Here is a 19,279-nt window from a genome sequence, read left to right on the forward strand (position 1 = left end):
TCTTCCCTGTGTGACTGCTCCCCAGCCTTGCAGGCTGGCATCCGTGGTCACCAGGACCCAGTCCTGAATGCCGAATCTGCGGCCCTCTAGAAGATGAGCACTCTGCAACCACCACAGGAGAGACACCCTTGTCCTTGGTGACAGGGTTATCCGCTGATGCATCTGAAGATGCGACCCGAACCATTTGTCCAGCAGGTCCCACTGGAAAGTTCTTGCGTGGAATCTGCCGAATGGGATTGCTTCGTAGGAAGCCACCATTTTTCCCAGAAACCTTGTGCATTGATGCACTGAGACTTGGCTCGGTTTTAGGAGGTTCCTGAATAGCTCGGATAACTCCCTGGCTTTCTCCTCCGGGAGAAACACCTTTTTCTGGACTGTGTCCAGGATCATCCCTAGGAACAGAAGACGAGTCGTCGGAATCAGCTGCGATTTTGGAATATTGAGAATCCAACCGTGCTGCCGCAACACTACCTGAGATAGTGCTACACCGACCTCCAACTGTTCCCTGGATCTTACCCTTATCAGGAGATCGTCCAAGTAAGGGATAACTAAAACTCCCTTCCTTCGAAGGAGTATCATCATTTCGGCCATTACCTTGGTAAAGACCCGGGGTGCCGTGGACCATCCAAACGGCAGCGTCTGAAACTGATAGTGACAGTTCTGTACCACAAACCTGAGGTACCCTTGGTGAGAAGGGTAAATTGGGACAAGGTAAGCATCCTTGATGTCCAGAGACACCATATAATCCCCTTCTTCCAGGTTCGCAATCACTGCTCTGAGTGACTCCATCTTGAATTTGAACCTTTGTATGTAAGTGTTCAAAGATTTTAGATTTAAAATCGGTCTCACGAGCCGTCCGGCTTCGGTACCACAACAGTGTGGAATAATACCCCTTTCCCTGTTGTAGGAGGGGTACCTTGATTATCACCTGCTGGGAATACAGCTTGTGAATGGCTTCCAAAACTGCCTCCCTGTCGGAGGGAGACGTCGGTAAAGCCGACTTTAGGAAACGGCGAGGGGGAGACGTCTCGAATTCCAATTTGTACCCCTGAGATACCACCTGAAGGATCCAGGGGTCTACTTGCAAGTGAGCCCACTGCGCGCTGAAATTCTTGAGACGAGCCCCCACCGTGCCTGAGTCCGCTTGTAAAGCCCCAGCGTCATGCTGAGGGCTTGGCAGAAGCGGAAGAGGGCTTCTGTTCCTGGGAACTAGCTGTTTGCTGCAGCCTTTTTCCTCTCCCTCTGCCACGGGGCAGAAAAGAGGAACCTTTTGCCCGCTTGCCCTTATGGGAACGAAAGGACTGCGCCTGATAATACGGCGTCTTCTTACTTTGAGAGGTGACCTGGGGTAAAAACGTGGATTTCCCAGCTGTTGCCGTGGCCACCAGGTCTGAGAGACCGACCCCAAATAACTTCTCCCCTTTATAAGGCAATACTTCCATATGCCGTTTGGAATCCGCATCACCTGACCACTGTCGTGTCCATAACCCTTTTCTGGCAGAAATGGACAGCGCACTTACTCTTGATGCCAGTCGGCAAATATCCCGCTGTGCATCTCGCATATATAGAAATGCATATTTTAAATGCTCTATAGGCAATAATATACTGTCCCTATCTAGGGTATCAATATTTTCAGTCAGGGAATCCGACCACGCCAACCCAGCACTGCACAACCAGGCTGAGGCGATTGCTGGTCGCAGTATAACACCAGTATGTGTGTAAATACATATTTAGATACCCTCCTGCTTTCCATCAGCAGGATCCTTAAGGGCGGCCATCTCAGGAGAGGGTAGAGCCCTTGTTTTGACAAGCGTGTGAGCGCTTTATCCACCCTAGGGGGTGTTTCCCAACGCACCCTAACCTCTGGCGGGAAAGGATATAATGCCAATAACTTTTTAGAAATTATCAGTTTTTATCGGGGGAAACCCACGCTTCATCACACACCTCATTTAATTTCTCAGATTCAGGAAAACTACAGGTAGTTTTTCCTCACCGAACATAATACCCCTTTTGGTGGTACTCGTATTATCAGAAATGTGTAAAACATTTTTCATTGCCTCAATCATGTAACGTGTGGCCCTACTGGAAGTCACCTTTGTCTCTTCACAGTCGACACTGGAGTCAGTATCCGTGTCGGCGTCTGTATCTGCCATCTGAGGTAACGGGCGCTTTAGAGCCCCTGACGGCCTATGAGACGTCTGGACAGGCACAAGCTGAGTAGCCGGCTGTCTCATGTCAACCACTGTCTTTTGTAAAGAGCTGACACTGTCACGTAATTCCTTCCAACAGTTCATCCACTCAGGTGTTGACCCCCTAGGGGGTGACATCACTATTACAGGCAATTTGCTCCACCTCCACATCATTTTCCTCCTCATACATGTCGACACAAACGTACCGACACACAGCACACACACAGGGAATGCTCTGATAGAGGACAGGACCCCACTAGCCCTTTGGGGAGACAGAGGGAGAGTTTGCCAGCACACACCAGAGCGCTATATATATACAGGGATAACCTTATATAAGTGTTTTTCCCCTTATAGCTGCTGTATTGTTAATACTGCGCCTAATTAGTGCCCCCCTCTCTTTTTTAACCCTTTCTGTAGTGTAGTGACTGCAGTGGAGAGCCAGGGAGCTTCCCTCCAACGGAGCTGTGAGGGAAAATGGCGCCAGTGTGCTGAGGAGATAGGCTCCGCCCCTTTTTCGCAGACTTTTCTCCTGCTTTTTTATGGATTCTGGCAGGGGTTAAAATACATCCATATAGCCCTGGGGGCTATATGTGATGTATTTTCGCCAGCCAAGGTGTTTTTATTGCTGCTCAGGGCGCCCCCCCCCTAGCGCCCTGCACCCTCAGTGACCGAAGAGTGCTGAGGAGCAATGGCGCACAGCTGCAGTGCTGTGCGCTACCTTGGTGAAGACAGGATGTCTTCTGCCACCGATTTTCCGGACCTCTTCTTGCTTCTGGCTCTGTAAGGGGGCCGGCGGCGCGGCTCTGGGACCGGACTCCATGGCTGGGCCTGTGTTCGATCCCTCTGGAGCTAATGGTGTCCAGTAGCCTAAGAAGCCCAATCCACTCTGCACGCAGGTGAGTTCGCTTCTTCTCCCCTTAGTCCCTCGATGCAGTGAGCCTGTTGCCAGCAGGTCTCACTGAAAATAACAAACCTAAAACTAAACTTTTCACTAAGCAGCTCAGGAGAGCCCCTAGTGTGCACCCTTCTCGTTCGGGCACAAAAATCTAACTGAGGCTTGGAGGAGGGTCATAGGGGGAGGAGCCAGTGCACACCAGGTAGTCCTAAAGCTTTACTTTTGTGCCCAGTCTCCTGCGGAGCCGCTATTCCCCATGGTCCTTACGGAGTCCCCAGCATCCACTAGGACGTCAGAGAAATCCTATTTTCTCATACGTCCTAGAGGATGCTGGGGACTCCAAAAGGACCATGGGGTCAATACCAAAGCTCCAGAACGGGCGGGACAGTGCGAACGACTCTGCAGCACCGATTGAGCAAACAAAAGGTCCCCTCTCAACCTGGGTATCAAACTTGTAGAGCTTAGCAAAAGCGTTTGAACCTGACCAAGTATCCACTCGGCAAAGTTGAACCGCTGAGACTCCTCGGGCATCCGGCCAAGAAGAGCCCATCTTCCCAGTATAATGGGCCTCCACCGACTTCGGTGACGGCAATCCAGCCGTAGAACGAACATGCCAAATAGCATCACAGATCCAGCATGTAACCGACTGCAGAACACACTCACCCAAACCATACTGGGAACATATCAGACAAACAGAGCCCCTGTTTCTCCAATCTGAGCCAAATTGGCGACCTAAATATTCAAATCCCTGGCTACATCGAGAGAATTTGAATCAGCTAATGCCCAAGTAACCACCAGCTTCAAATTATGCCAATTTCTTAAAAACCCAGAAACCACTCTTGGCAGAACTACTAACCGAGTTCCCAATTCCTCTCTATCCTCATGAAAGATCAAACAAGGCTCTTGTGAGACAAAACCACCACTTCCGACACCCGCCTTGTGGATGTCAAAGCCAAGAGATAAATTTTTGTAAAGAAATTATCAGGCCACACTCCCAACTTTAGGCTTGCGTCCACACCAGTTTGTAAAGTATGGATAAGAACGACCTAACTGAAAGTCTTCCATAGGAGCCCCCCTGGATACACACCAAAACACATAGTTACGCCAACTACGGTGGTAAAGCAAGGCCGTTACTTCTTTCTTAGCCTGAAGAATTGAGGAAATGACCTCACTGGGAACACCCTTTTGGCTTAGGATATGGCATTCAACCGCCACGACGTCAGACGCAGCCACGGTAAGTCTTGAAACACGCCCTGATCTTGTTGTAACAGATCCTCACGTAGAGGAAGAGGGCAGGAATCTTCTATGAGTAAATCATGAAAAACTGGATAGCAAACCCTTCTTGGCTAGACCGGATCCAAGAGGATCGCCTGAACCTTTGTTCATCCCACATATATGAAAGCGGAGAGGCCACATAGACCGGCTAAAAACACCCACGCTGTCACGAGGTTGTCCACTGCTATAGCTTGAGCATCCCATGACCTGGAACAATATCCCTGAGGCCTCTCATTGAGGCGAGACGCCAACATATCCAATTGCGACAATCCTCAAAGACTTGTCACATCTGTGAAAACTTCTCGATGATGACTGAATTTCTCCCGGTTGGAGATCGCGGCAGCAGAGGAAATCTATTTCTCCGTCATTCGCCTCCGGAACGAAGACTGCTAATATAGCGTTTACCAGACTCTCCACCCAACAGCAAAACTGTGCATCTTCTGCTATTGCCGCTTTGCTCCTTGTTCCGCCATAGCGGTTTACTTTATTCACTGCTGACAAGTCGTCTAGCAGAACTAACGCGGGCAGAACACGAAGAATACGATTGTCGAAACTAACTCTTAATTCAAGAAAGTTTATAGTAGACAAGCTTTCCAACTCAACCTTATTCCCTGGAAGCACTTTACACGCAAGTACTGCTCCTCCGTCTCGGAGATCTGTATGCACGGACACCAGGATCTACACCCGGATCCCGAACCTTCATCCCTCTAGAAGGAGGGACCCGAGCAGACACCACAGGAGCGATGTACTGGCCGTTAGGATTATACTCAGGTGCATGTGCAGGTGAGGCCCGGACCACATTTCCAACTGGTCTCTTGAAAACCACTCTGGCATTAGAGCCGCTCACCAAAAAAGGCCTCTCAGTCCGCACCCAACCGGTTAAGTAACGGAACACCTTGATGAAGTGTCACAGTAAAGCCGATCCAACTCTGGATCTTCAGACCTCTTTTCACATGGAAAAACACTGAACTTTAACCGGTCATTATCTACTCTGAAACCCACCTCCGACATCTGTGTCGTTGGAAACAACAGCCAATCCCTGTGTCGAAGAACAATCAGAGAGAAACAACGATTTGCACCTTTATACAGGGACAACCGGACAATGTCCTGATCGTGACGCACCTCTGTATGGTGTCGCGTACTATCTTCCCTTCCAGAGTGGAATGGCAAGATCTATTAGAAAAAACAGTAAGGGGAAACAACCATAACTCAGAATGTTCCCCTTTGGATTCTATAAATAACCCACAGGTCCTAGTCTATTCCTGAACCAACTGAAAAATAGTAGACCAGCGCCCACCGGAGTGGGGACCAGCCTGATAGACTCAGCGACAAGTGGTGGATGTGGAGGAAACAGAAAACGACATCCACTACTGTGAACCTAAATGTTATGAGCCACGGCTGTGGCTTATTCCTGTTTTGCATTTTGGTTATGTATTTTATGTTATACTTCTGTTTCTGTTCCCCGTGGGTGTCATGGGGTGTCCAGAGGCCACCCTTAAGGAGAGGGTACTGTTATGAACCACAGGTAGTGGTTCATTTCTGTTTTCTGTTTATATATTTTATGTGTTAAGTTCTCTTGCAGGCCAGGATTTCCCTTTGCTCTGGTTTAGAAAACTCTTGTTTGCTGCCGGTGGTAAGTCTGTGTAATTGCAGCTTGTTCCCATGTGTTCAGCCTCACCTGTCTGTTAATTGCATCTTGTCAGTTGGAGTCATGCAACAGGGCAGCTGCACGACATAATTAATTAGGGCTCCCTGTTATATTCTGGCTCAGTGCAATACACAGACGTCGGTGATATTTCATGTCCAGTCCCTGTCCAGTTTGTGAGCTCCTGTCTAGCAGTTGTTGTCTAGCTGGTTCCAGCCTTGATCCCGTGTCTGATCCCTGTCAGGTCCGGGTGTTTTTGTGAATCCGTTAACCCGGGACCAACCACAGGTGTAGGTGCTGGGCTATGAAGAAAGCAGGGAGGACGAAGAAAGTTCCGCTTCATATATTTATTCAAAATAACAATTCAGTAAAGAGTTAACTGACAAGTTGTTAATCATCATATTGTACTGAAGTATTGCAGGAATAATATGCAAGAGAAAACTCAAAAATAAATAAAAGAAATGTTCATGGAAACATATGCAAAACAAGCTGATGAATAAATGTTAGATTGTCCAAATATAAACAAGCTTTGATGCTGAACAGCAGAATGTGATTAACTGGATAATGCAGACATGAAGAGATAACTGTAAGGATTTGCAATGGAGTTTTGAGAGTTAACTGAGAGACTGTGAAGAATTATCCTTGTTATGACAACATAGCAAATATAAACAAGCTTTGATGCTGAACTGCAGAATGTGATTAACTGGATAATGCAGACATGAAGAGATAACTGTAAGGATTTGCAATGGAGTTTTGAGAGTTAACTGAGAGACTGTGAAGAATTATCCTTGTTATGACAAGATAGCAAAAGTACTGAATTGGGTTACTTGCGGGTTCCGGAGATCACTGTTAAACTGTAGTAGAAGACAAGGTGATGAATGGGTTAAATGCAGAGTTGAACAAACGAACAGCTGAGAGAAACGGAATCCTCCAGACTTTGAATGATAGGCAGACTGACAAGGTAACCTCATGCAAGACTCTGGGAATTCAACTGTTTCCAGTAGGTGAGTAATTAACTGACAGCACAGCGGAGAGCCGGTGGATCTTTCAGCAGTGAAGGCTGCAGACGGACCTCTGGGAACGGAGGCGATATCTGGACCACGGGAATCACACAGGAATGCACGGAGAGAGCTCAGAGCTAGAGCACAGCGTTGATACAACAAAGCACTGGCCCAGAGTAACATAATCCCAGCCTACTTAAAGGCAGCACAAGCACGGGATTGGCTTACACCTGCCCACAGGTGTTTTCACAAGTGCTCTGTATTAGCTATTTGGTCTCCAACATGGCCACCTCCTATACAGCAGACACACTGCAGTGCTTTAGGCCATTTGGTCCCCGCACTCACAGTTCCCAGACTCTGCATTACCTGTGCCATTGATCACGCCGCGTCCCCACACGGGCACACAGCACCGCGAGCAACCGCACTGATAACGGATGAACCCCAGAACCCGCAAAGGTGAGAGACCGGTTCGTGACAGTACCCCCTCTTCTACGGGTGGTCTCCGAACACCTTTGAACCTTGTCAGGATTTTTGGAGAAGTATTTCTGTACCAGTCTTGGAGCATGAACATCTTCAGAGAAAACCCAGGATCTCTCCTCCGGACCGTAACCCTTCCAGTCGACCAGAAACTGTAAACGTCCATATCGGGAACGTGAATCCACAATCTCTTTAACTTCAAATTCCTCATTCTGCAAAGAGTGAACTTTAGGAGATTTGGACTGGGTAGTACGGAACTTATTGAGAATCAAAGGCTTCAGTAAAGATGTATGAAAGGCGTTAGGAATTCTCAAAGACGGTGGCAACTTGACTTTGTATGACACAGGGTTGAGTACCTTTACAATGGGAAATGGACCAATAAACTTGGGAGCAAATTTCTTAGAAGGAACTTTGAACTTGAGATTGCGCGTAGAAATCCAAACTTGGTCTCCCACTTTGTAATTCGGTACAGCTTTATGTTTTCTATCTGCAAAAGATTTATAACGAGCGGAAGTTTTGACCAAGGACTTACGTACACAACTCCAGATGCTAGATAGACGTTGAAGCTCTTGATCTGCTGCTGGAACCTCTAGGGCTGGCAATGGATGAAACTCTGGTGGAGAACTTCTTGGACTCTTATGTTGGGCACATTTAGGACATGCTGCTATAAACTCTTGGACATCGGCTTTGAGACGTGGCCACCAATAAGACTGTTGAATAAATTTGAGAGTCTTTAGAACCCCAGGATGACCCAAGAAGGAAGAGGAGTGAGCCCAGGTAAGCAGCCGTTTTCGGAGACTTGTGGCGACAAAGGTCTTGCCAGGCGGAGGAACTGGAGAGGTTCGAGTCATTAAAAAGGACGTAGGATTCACAATGGCTTGATTCGTGGTAGCATCATTTAATTCAGAAGAAGCAAAGGACCGGGAAAGGGCATCTGCCTTTTTGTTCTGAGACCCTGGACGATAGGTGAGTTTGAAATCAAATTGTGAGAAGAAAAGCGCCCATCGAGCTTGTCGTGGATTCAAACACTGAGCTGACTGCAGATACAGAAGATTCTTATGATCAGTATAAACTGTAATGCGATGTTGAGCTCCTTCTAGAAGGTATCTCCACTCCTCAAATGCCAACTTGATGGCAAGTAACTCTTGCTCACCGATTGCATAATTACGTTCTGCCGGGAGGAACTTACGGGAGAAATATCCGCAGGGATGGACCTTTTTATCTTCAAAGACTTGTGACAACACAGCTCCTACTGCTTCTGTAGATGCATGCACCTCTAGTAGAAAGGGACGATTCAAATCAGGCTGTCGAAGAATGGGGGCTGACACAAAGGCTTGCTTTAAATCAGAGAAGGCTTTGATTGCTTCAGAAGACCAGTTCGTAGGATTTGCTCCCTTGCGAGTTAGGGCTGTGATAGGAGCAGCTAACGTAGAATAATTCTTAATGAATCTCCTATAGAAATTAGCAAAGCCAAGAAATCGCTGAATCCCCTTGAGAGTTGTAGGAGTGGACCAATCCCGGATAGCTCGCGTCTCTGGGATGGATAGCGGATGAATTTGTCCCCTAGGAGGGGTCTTGCCCGGAACCAGGACAAATGAGCAGTCCCATTCACGATGAGGAGGTAGAGAGTCTGCTGCTTGCTTACTGGAAACATCCGCAAGGGATTGATACACCGGAGGTAGATCGGAAAGGCTAATTGACCGAAGAGGTACAATTGTAGCTACACAGTCCTTGGTACAAGATTTACCCCATGAAAGGACTACCATGGTTTGCCAATTAAGTTGAGGATTATGTTTCTGCAGCCAAGGTAAACCAAGTATCACATCTTGAGAGGCTTTGGGAATCACGTAGAAGGAGAGGTATTCGGAATGGAGCTCACCAACTTTCATCTTGAGACATACGGTTCGATGAGTAATTATACCATCTGGAATTCGACTTCCATCCACTGCTGTAACAGCAACTGCTGCTTCCAGGGGCATGGTTTGAACTTTAGACCGTATGACAAAGGCTGAGGAGATGAAGTTCTTGGCTGCCCCGGAATCTAGGAGGGCTGAAACTTTCACTGTAGAACTTGGAACTTCTAATTGAATAGACAAGGTTGGCTCTTTCCCAGAACGTGATTCTAAAGTAACTCCTAGCTTAACCTCTCTTGAATAAGCTAGGAGGCGAGAGTTTCCCGGTCGGAGTTTGCAGAATTTAACTAAATGTTCGGAGGACCCACAGTACATGCAGAGGTTACCCTGTCGACGACGAAGTCGTTCCTCCTCTGTGAGGCGAGAGCGCCCAATCTGCATAGGTTCTTCAGTCATTAATAGAGACTGTGATGAAGAATCTTGTCGAGGTCTAGGATGATCACGTGGACTGGATCGCTCTGCCCTGGATTTCTCTAAACATCGCTCCCTGTAGCGTAGGTCAAGTTTGTTACAGAGAGAAATCAATTCATCCAGTTTAATTGGCACATCCCGGATAGTTAAATCATCCTTGATTCTTTCTGAAAGTCCATTCCAAAACGCGGCGATCAGGGCCTCCTCATTCCAGTTTAACTCTGAAGACAACGTGCGAAACTGAATAATATATTGACTGACAGGACGTAAACCTTGACGTAGACGGAGAATCTCCAAGGATGCTGAGGTGGTCCTGCCTGGTTCGTCAAAGATTCTCCGGAAGGAAGATACGAACTCTTTGTAATTAGAGAGGATAGGATCACCTCTCTCCCATAATGGTGATGCCCACTCCAGAGCCTGACCGGAGAGGAGGGCAATAATATATGCAACCTTAGAACGAGCTGATGGGAAACTGGCAGACATCAGTTCAAACTGGATCTTGCATTGATTCAGGAATCCTCTGCAAAGTTTTGGAGTTCCGTCAAACTTACTCGGAGAGGGTAACTGCAAGCGGGACGTAGGCAGCGTCACAGGAGAAGCTGTAGTGGTAACTGGGACATCCGGGGTTGGAATCTGGACTTGGGACGTTTTAATAGCCGTATGAAGAGTCTCAAAACGGTCTGCCATAGTTTGCATAAACTGCACTATTTGTGTCTGTATAGACTCCTGGTTTTCCAGACGGGAAAGGATATCTGACTGAGAGACTGTGAAGAATTATCCTTGTTATGACAACATAGCAAATATAAACAAGCTTTGATGCTGAACTGCAGAATGTGATTAACTGGATAATGCAGACATGAAGAGATAACTGTAAGGATTTGCAATGGAGTTTTGAGAGTTAACTGAGAGACTGTGAAGAATTATCCTTGTTATGACAACATAGCAAATATAAACAAGCTTTGATGCTGAACTGCAGAATGTGATTAACTGGATAATGCAGACATGAAGAGATAACTGTAAGGATTTGCAATGGAGTTTTGAGAGTTAACTGAGAGACTGTGAAGAATTATCCTTGTTATGACAAGATAGCAAAAGTACTGAATTGGGTTACTTGCGGGTTCCGGAGATCACTGTGAAACTGTAGTAGAAGACAAGGTGATGAATGGGTTAAATGCAGAGTTGAACAAACGAACAGCTGAGAGAAACGGAATCCTCCAGACTTTGAATGATAGGCAGACTGACAAGGTAACCTCATGCAAGACTCTGGGAATTCAACTGTTTCCAGTAGGTGAGCAATTAACTGACAGCACAGCGGAGAGCCGGTGGATCTTTCAGCAGTGAAGGCTGCAGACGGACCTCTGGGAACGGAGGCGATATCTGGACCACGGGAATCACACAGGAATGCACGGAGAGAGCTCAGAGCTAGAGCACAGTGTTGATACAACAAAGCACTGGCCCAGAGTAACATAATCCCAGCCTACTTAAAGGCAGCACAAGCACGGGATTGGCTTACACCTGCCCACAGGTGTTTTCACAAGTGCTCTGTATTAGCTATTTGGTCTCCAACATGGCCACCTCCTATACAGCAGACACACTGCAGTGCCTTAGGCCATTTGGTCCCCGCACTCACAGTTCCCAGACTCTGCATTACCTGTGCCATTGATCACGCCGCGTCCCCACACGGGCACACAGCACCGCGAGCAACCGCACTGATAACGGATGAACCCCAGAACCCGCAAAGGTGAGAGACCGGTTCGTGACAATCCCGTGTATAACCCAGCTTCTTGCTTGGAAGCGTTCCTGTCCTGAAGTCCAGTGGCTTTGTCTATTCCTGATCCTGATTCGGGATCCTGTTCCTTGGTGTCCACTGCTCAGTCGTTGGAACTCTGCCTGTCCCCTGGTCCTGAGGTCCTGAGAACCTGTGTCGGCTACATTGGGGGTTCCTGTCCGTTTGCCAGTATTTGTACCGGTTCCGTGAGTAGCGGCTTTGCCACGTCCGTCGGCCGAGGCCGCTGTATTCTTTAATTCTAGTTACTGGTGTTTTGCATAGGGTTCTGCATATGCTGTCACCGCTGGTACACAACAGTATTGTGTCGGCTTGTGGACAGCATTTCCTTTGTTGTGAATCCTGGCGGCTGTGCCGCACATACTTTATTTAAGTTCTGTAGCGCCCCTAACTCTGTATGTCTGTCTTTAGTTAGAGGTTCCCCTTGTCATCACCCTGTCTCGGTTCACGCCTTGTCTCACATTAAGACCTGGGGGCATCGGAGTTGGGCAGACCTAATCCGCCCTTCAAACGCGGCTGCCGTGGGCCCAAGAAACCATAGTCACGCAGGCGTGGGCTGACAACGAGGGTGAGACAACGGAGTCAGGTTTTTGTAGGGGTTGCTGCTGAGCTCCGTATCCATTGCAGCTTTGCGTTCCTGTACTTGGGGCTCATCCGTCCAGTTCCAGGAGTTCCAAGTACAGTGAACGTAACACTAACAAGGCTACAGAACTCTTACCTTTTCACCTTCCACTGACTACACAGAAAAGGAAAAAATAAGATTTTACTTACCGATAAATCTATTTCTCGTAGTCCGTAGTGGATGCTGGGGACTCCGTCAGGACCATGGGGATTAGCGGCTCCGCAGGAGACAGGGCACAAAACTAAAGCTTTAGGATCAGGTGGTGTGTACTGGCTCCTCCCCCTATGACCCTCCTCCAAGCCTCAGTTAGGATACTGTGCCCGGACGAGCGTACACAATAAGGAAGGATATTGAATCCCGGGTAAGACTCATACCAGCCACACCAATCACACCGTATAACTTGTGATCTAAACCCAGTTAACAGTATGACAAACGTAGGAGCCTCTGAACAGACGGCTCACAACAATAACAACCCGATTTTTTTTTTTTTTTTTTTTGTAACAATAACTATGTACAAGTATTGCAGACAATCCGCACTTGGGATGGGCGCCCAGCATCCACTACGGACTACGAGAAATAGATTTATCGGTAAGTAAAATCTTATTTTCTCTGACGTCCTAAGTGGATGCTGGGACTCCGTCAGGACCATGGGGATTATACCAAAGCTCCCAAACGGGCGGGAGAGTGCGGATGACTCTGCAGCACCGAGTGAGAGAACTCCAGGTCCTCCTCATCCAGGGTGTGCCCCTGACCAAGTAGCAGCTCGGCAAAGTTGTAAAGCCGAGACCCCTCGGGCAGTCGCCCAAGATGAGCCCACCTTCCTTGTGGAATGGGCATTTATATATTTTTTGGCTGTGGCAGTCCTGCCACAGAATGTGCAAGCTGAATTGTACTACACATTCAACTAGCAATCGTCTGCTTAGAAGCAAGAGCACCCAGTTTTTTGGGTGCATACAGGATAACAGCAAGTCAGTTTTCCTGACTCCAGCCGTCCTGGAAATCTATATTTTCAGGGCCCTGACAACATCTAGCAACTTGGAGTCCTCCAAGTCTCTAGTAGCCGCAGGTACCACAATAAGCTGGTTCAGATGAAACGCTGACACCACCTTAGGGAGAAACTGGGGACGAGTCCGCAGCTCTGCCCTGTCCGAATGGACAATCAGATATGGGCTTTTGTGAGACAAAGCCGCCAATTCTGACACTCGCCTGGCCGAGGCCAGGGCCAACATCATGGTCACTTTCCATGTGAGATATTTCAAATCCACAGATTTGAGCGGTTTAAACCAACGTGATTTTAGGAATCCCAGGACTACGTTGAGATCCCACAGTGCCACTGGAGGCACAAAAGGGGGTTGTATATGCAGTACTCCCTTGTCAAATTTCTGGACTTCAGGAACTGAAGCCAATTCTTTCTGGAAAAAAATCGACAGGGCCGAAATTTGAACCTTAATGGACCCCAATTTGAGGCCCATAGACACTCCTGTTTGCAGGAAATGCAGGAATCGACCTAGTTGAAATTTCTTCGTGGGGCCTTCCTGGCCTCACACCACGCAACATATTTTCGCCACATGTGGTGATAATGTTGTGCGGTCACCTCCTTCCTGGCTTTGACCAGGGTAGGAATGACCTCTTCCGGAATGCCTTTTTCCCTTAGGATCCGGCGTTCAACCGCCATGCCGTCAAACGCAGCCGCGGTAAGTCTTGGAACAGACATGGTACTTGCTGAAGCAAGTCCCTTCTTATCGGCAGAGGCCCTGAGTCCTCTGTGAGCATCTTGAAGTTCCGGGTACCAAGTCCTTCTTGGCCCATCCGGAGCCACGAGTATAGTTCTTACTCCTCTACGTCTTATAATTCTCAGTACCTTTGGTATGAGAAGCAGAGGAGGGAACACATACACCGACTGGTACACCCATGGTGTTACCAGAACGTCCACAGCTATTGCCTGAGGGTCTCTTGACCTGGCACAATACCTGTCCAGTTTTTTGTTCAGGCGGGACGCCATCATGTCCACCTTTGGTCTTTCCCAACGGTTCACAATCATGTGGAAAAAACTTCTCGATGAAGTCCCCACTCTCCCGGGTGGAGGTCGAGCTGAGGAAGTCTGCTTCCCAGTTGTCCACTCCCGGAATGAAAACTGCTGACAGTGCTATCACATGATTTTCCGCCCAGCGAAGAATCCTTGCAGTTTCTGCCATTGTCCTCCTGCTTCTTGTGCCGCCCTGTCTGTTTACGTGGGCGACTGCCGTGATGTTGTCCCACTGGATCAATACCGGCTGACCTTGAAGCAGAGGTCTTGCTAAGCTTAGAGTATTGTAAATTGCTCTTAGCTCCAGTATATTTATGCGGAGAGAAGTCCCCAGACTTGATCACACTCCCTGGAAATTTTTTCCCTGTGTGACTGCTCCCCAGCCTTTCAAGCTGAAATCCGTGGTCACCAGGACCCAGTCCTGAATGCATAACTGTGGCCCTTTAGTAGATGAGCACACTGCAGCCACCACAGAAGAGACACCCTTGTCCTTGGAGACAGGGTTATCCGCTGATGCATCTGAAGATGCGATCCGGACCATTTGTCCAGCAGATCCCACTGAAAAGTTCTTGCGTGAAATCTGCCGAATGGAATCGCTTCGTAAGAAGCCACCATTTTTCCCAGGACCCTTGTGCAATGATGCACTGACACTTTTCCTGGTTTTTGGAGGTTCCTGACTAGCTCGGATAACTCCCTGGCTTTCTCCTCCGGGAGAAACACCTTTTTCTGGACTGTGTCCAGAATCATCCCTAGGGACAGCAGACGTGTCGTCGGAGACAGCTGCGATTTTGGAATATTTAGAATCCACCCGTGCTGTCGTAGAACTACTTGAGATAGTGCTACTCAGACCTCCAACTGTTCTCTGGACCTTGCCCTTATCAGGAGATCGTCCAAGTAAGGGATAATTAAGACGCCTTTTCTTCGAAGAAGAATCATCATTTCGGCCATTACCTTGGTAAAGACCCGGGGTGCCGTGGACAATCCAAACGGCAGCGTCTGAAACTGATAGTGACAGTTTTGTACCACGAACCTGAGGTACCCTTTGTGAGAAGGGCAACTTTGGACATGGAGGTAAGCATCCTTGATGTCCAGGGACACCATATAGTCCCCTTCTTCCTGGTTCGCTATCACTGCTCTGAGTGACTCCATTTAGAATAGGTCTCACCGAGCCGTCTGGCTTCAGTACCACAATATAGTGTGGAATAATACCCCTTTACTTGTTGTAGGAGGGGTACTTTGATTATCACCTGCTGGGAATACAGCTTGTGAATTGTTTCCAATACTGCCTCCCTGTCGGAGGTAGACGTTGGTAAAGCAAACTTCAGGAACTTGCGAGTGGGAGATGTCTCGAATTTCCAATCTGTACCCCTGGGATACTACTTGTAGGATCCAGGGGTCCACTTGCGAGTGAGCCTACTGCGTGCTGAAACTCTTGAGACGACCCCCCACCGCACCTGTTTGTACGGCCCCAGCGTCATGCTGAGGACTTGGCAGAAGCGGTGGAAGGCTTCTGTTCCTGGGAATGGGCTGCCTGCTGCAGTCTTCTTCCCTTACCTCTATCCCTGGGCAGATATTATGGGGACGAAAGGACTGAGGCTGAAAAGACTATGTCTTTTTCTGCTGAGATGTGACTTGGGGTAAAAAAGGTGGATTTTCTAGCTGTTGCCGTGGCCACCAGGTCCGATGGACCGACCCCAAATAACTCCTCCCCTTTATACGGCAATACTTCCATGTGCCGTTTGGAATCTGCATCACCTGACCACTGTCGTGTCCATAAACATCGTCTGGCAGATATGGACATCGCACTTACTCTTGATGCCATAGTTTCGCATATATAGAAATGCATCTTTTAAATGCTCTATAGTCAATAAAATACTGTCCCTGTCAAGGGTATCAATATTTCCAGTCAGGGAATCCGACCAAGCCACCCCAGCGCTGCCCATCCAGGCTGAGGCGATCGCTGGTCGCAGTATAACACCAGTATGTGTGTATATACTTTTTAGGATATTTTCCAACCTCCTATCAGTTGGCTCCTTGAGGGCGTCCGTATCTGGAGACGGTAACGCCACTTGTTTTTATAAGCGTGTGAGCGCCTTATCCACCCTAAGGTGTGTTTCCCAACGCGCCATAACTTCTGGCGGGAAAGGGTATACCGCCAATAATTTTCTATCGGGGGAAACCCACGCATCATCACACACTTCATTTAATTTATCTGATTCAGGAAAAACCACATGTAGTTTTTTCACACTCCACATAATACCCTTTTTTGTGGTACTTGTAGTATCAGAAATATGTAACATCTCCTTCATTGCCCTTAACAAGTAACGTGTGGCCCTAAAGGAAAATACGTTTGTTTCTTCACCGTCGACACTGGAGTCAGTGTCTGTGTCGACCGACTGAGGTAAAAAAGAACGTTTTAACGCCCCTGACGGTGTTTTAGACGCCTGGACAGGTACTAATTGGTTTGCCGGCCGTCTCATGTCGTCAACCGACCTTGCCGCGTGTTGACATTATCACGTAATTCCTTAAATAAGCCATCCATTCCGGTGTCGACTCCCTAGAGAGTGACATCACCATTACCGGCAATTGCTCCGCCTCCTCACCAACATCGTCCTCATACATGTCGACACACAAGTACCGACACACAGCACACACACAGGGAATGCTCTGATAGAGGACAGGACCCCACTAGCCCTTTGGGGAGACAGAGGGAGAGTTTGCCAGCACACACCAAAAACGCTATATTATACAGGGACAACCTTTATGTAAGTGTTTTTCCCTTATAGCATTTTAATATATATATATATACATATTGCCAAATAAGTGCCCCCCCTCTCTGTTTTAACCCTGTTTCTGTAGTGCAGTGCAGGGGAGAGCCTGGGAGCCTTCCCACCAGCATTTCTGTGAGGGAAAATGGCGCTGTGTGCTGAGGAGAATAGGCCCCGCCCCCTTTTCGGCGGGCTTCTTCTCCCGTTTTTCTGAGACCTGGCAGGGGTTAAATACATCCATATAGCCTCCAGGGGCTATATGTGATGTATTTTTAGCCAGAATAAGGTATTATACATTGCTGCCCAGGGCGCCCCCAGCAACGCCCTGCACCCTCCGTGACCGTTGGTGTGAAGTGTGTGACAACAATGGCGCACAGCTGCAGTGCTGTGCGCTACCTTCATGAAGACTGAAAAGCCTTCTGCCGCCGGTTTCTGGACCTTCAATCTTCAGCATCTGCAAGGGGGGTCGGCGGCGCGGCTCCGGGACGAACCCCAGGGTGAGACCTGTGTTCCGACTCCCTCTGGAGCTAATGGTGTCCAGTAGCCTAAGAAGCCAATCCATCCTGCACGCAGGTGAGTTGAACTTCTCTCCCCTAAGTCCCTCGATGCAGTGAGCCTGTTGCCAGCAGGACTCACTGAAAATAAGAAACCTAAAAACTTTTTCTAAGCAGCTCCTTAAGAGAGCCACCTAGATTGCACCCTGCTCGGACGGGCACAAAAACCTAACTGAGGCTTGGAGGAGGGTCATAGGGGGAGGAGCCAGTACACACCACCTGATCCTAAAGCTTTAGTTTTGTGCCCTGTCTCCTGCGGAGCCGCTAATCCCCATGGTCCTGACGGAGTCCCCAGCATCCACTTAGGACGTCAGAGAAAGGATGGTATCGAACCAGTTAAAATGACTGCATCCCACAAAAGAAAGCGTCACCAACCGTTGTGAAGAAGGCTAACTCACGAAGTTAGACTTACCAGCGGATACCGCCGAGAGTGACTGAACAGAGGGCTCACCAAACCGCTGTATACCTCCCTCCAGCATCTCCCGGAGACATCCTCCGCATTTCTCCGGTCACACCTCCTGCTGTCACGTGGCAGCCTGCTGTAATGTTTTAAGGTAGAATAACCATAGGCAAGCCCACCCACTCTGGGTAGGGTAATTCTATGGGATGCCTACCCGAATACAACACTCCCTCAAGTGCATACAGTGCAAATAAGGTCAAAGTATAGAAATAACATTTCACTTAGCTGCCTGTGTATGATCCTTTGCGACTGGGCTCTGCGTCGGCCAGGAGTTGACTGTCATAATTTTCTCTCTGCATTGTGAAGAGAATAATATTCGGACTCCTTGAGAGTATCGAAACCAACTCGTCCCGGCCAATCTAGAGCTTAATCAACAGAGCAATCAGCACATGAGAAGAATACCATTATTTCAGCATTCATGGATATACATCATGTAATACACAATAAAACACACATATCCTAACCATGCATATATAAACCTATATCCAGGGATGGTGCAAGGTTTCTCAACGCCCTAGGCAAAACATCTGCCTACTGCCCCCCTCCCCTCCCAATACCCTCTTTCCATCTAGGAAAGGTGAGAGGGGTGAGTCTTGAGTCACGGTGTGTGAGGGGTGGTTGTAAGACAGAACGGGGAGGAGAGTGAGAGAGAGAGAGAGAAAAAGAGGGGGGCGCAAGGGAGAGAGAGGGGGGGATGAGTGAGAGAGACTATCAGGGAGAAAGAGAACAGTGAGATAGTGAAAGAGGGTGTCAGGGAGAGAGAGAGAGAGAGAGAGAGAGGGTGGGTATCAGGGAGAGAGAGGGTCTCAACCAAGGAGAGGGGAGGTTTTGGGAAACAGTCAGCGAGCACAGCAATTTAAGTCAAAGTAGTTAGAGAGGAGTCAAAGAACAGTCCACATCAAAATTACATCAAATAACTAGCGTATATTTCATATAGCAGGTGGAGGTATGCCCAGAGAATAAATATAGTATTAACAGAAAAAAGACAGAAAGAAACTCTCTAGTTGTGCACTCTTGTCTATGAAAAAATGGAATTAGTTAAAAATTTTACTTTTATTAGTTATAATTAGAATAGATATATGATAGCTCTCAGATAAATTTCACATCGGGCATAACACAAGAAAGAAATTTCTAGGGTTGGCGAAAATATCCGGAATAATATTAAGAAATTGGAGTTCAATGACTCAATTCAAAACATATAGGCAGTCCTATATAAATATAATGACAGTCTGATACTGTTAGAAAATTGTCCAGAAC

This window comes from Pseudophryne corroboree, chromosome 3, assembly GCF_028390025.1.
Source record: "Pseudophryne corroboree isolate aPseCor3 chromosome 3, aPseCor3.hap2, whole genome shotgun sequence".
NCBI lineage: Eukaryota > Metazoa > Chordata > Amphibia > Anura > Myobatrachidae > Pseudophryne > Pseudophryne corroboree.